The 1,088-nt window shown below is 51.7% G+C and overlaps 2 non-coding genes across 2 annotated transcripts; both read right to left on the bottom strand.

Annotated features, from left to right (window-relative positions):
* Nucleotides 1-232: 232 nt before the first annotated feature.
* LOC123178791 (5S ribosomal RNA) lies at nucleotides 233-351 on the bottom strand. The gene has a single exon (XR_006489853.1). It is a non-coding gene; the product is annotated as a 5S ribosomal RNA (ribosomal RNA).
* Nucleotides 352-728: 377 nt separating this feature from the next.
* Nucleotides 729-847, bottom strand: LOC123178790 (5S ribosomal RNA). The gene has a single exon (XR_006489852.1). It is a non-coding gene; the product is annotated as a 5S ribosomal RNA (ribosomal RNA).
* Nucleotides 848-1,088: the final 241 nt, after the last annotated feature.

Here is a 1,088-nt window from a genome sequence, read left to right as displayed (position 1 = left end):
ACATTGCTTTGGCCGCTCCCTCTCAACTACAGAGACGAGTTTAACGCGGTTTCCACCCCTCCCTCTCAACCGCACCAGTGCACGCTTGCCGCACCACAACGCCGACGCTGGACCCGTGAATCGTGAGCACCCAGCTATGACTTACCGCACTCGTGCAAAATAATAAAACACGGTAAATATATTACTTACACATGCGTTTTGTTTTGCAAGCGGCGCGAAAAAAATTAAAAAGGGAATGCAACACGAGGACTTCCCAGGAGGTCACCCATCCTAGTACTACTCTCGCCCAAGCACGCTTAACTTCGGAGTTCTGATGGGATCCAGTGCTTTAGTGCTGGTATGATCGCATCCGACATGTTACCCCGGTCTTCGTCCCTTATCCTTGCCCCTCCCAGCTCCACTACAAAGACGATTGCACATTGCTTTGGCCGCTCCCTCTCAACTACAGAGACGAGTTTAACGCGGTTTCCACCCCTCCCTCTCAACCGCACCAGTGCACGCTTGCCGCGCCACAACGCCGACGCTGGACCCGTGAATCGTGAGCACCCAGCTATGACTTACCGCACTCGTGCAAAATAATAAAACACGGTAAATATATTACTTACACGTGCGTTTTGTTTTGCAAGCGGCGCGAAAAAAATTAAAAAGGGAATGCAACACGAGGACTTCTAAATATATTACTTACACGTGCGTTTTGTTTTGCAAGCGGCGCGAAAAAAATTGAAAAGGGAATGCAACACGAGGACTTCCCAGGAGGTCACCCATCCTAGTACTACTCTCGCCCAAGCACGCTTAACTTCGGAGTTCTGATGGGATCCGGTGCTTTAGTGCTGGTATGATCGCATCCGACATGTTACCCCGGTCTTCGTCCCTTATCCTTGCCCCTCCCAGCTCCACTACAAAGACGATTGCACATTGCTTTGGCCGCTCCCTCTCAACTACGGAGACGAGTTTAACGCGGTTTCCACCCCTCCCTCTCAACCGCACCAGTGCACGCTTGCCGCGCCACAACGCCGACGCTGGGCCCGTGAATCGTGAGCACCCAGCTATGACTTACCGCACTCGTGCAAAATAATAAAACACGGTAA

The sequence above is a fragment of the Triticum aestivum genome, unplaced genomic scaffold, assembly GCF_018294505.1.
Source record: "Triticum aestivum cultivar Chinese Spring unplaced genomic scaffold, IWGSC CS RefSeq v2.1 scaffold24497, whole genome shotgun sequence".
NCBI lineage: Eukaryota > Viridiplantae > Streptophyta > Magnoliopsida > Poales > Poaceae > Triticum > Triticum aestivum.
Note: the sequence above shows the minus strand (reverse complement) of the source record. Positions and strands in the feature narration are given on the sequence as shown.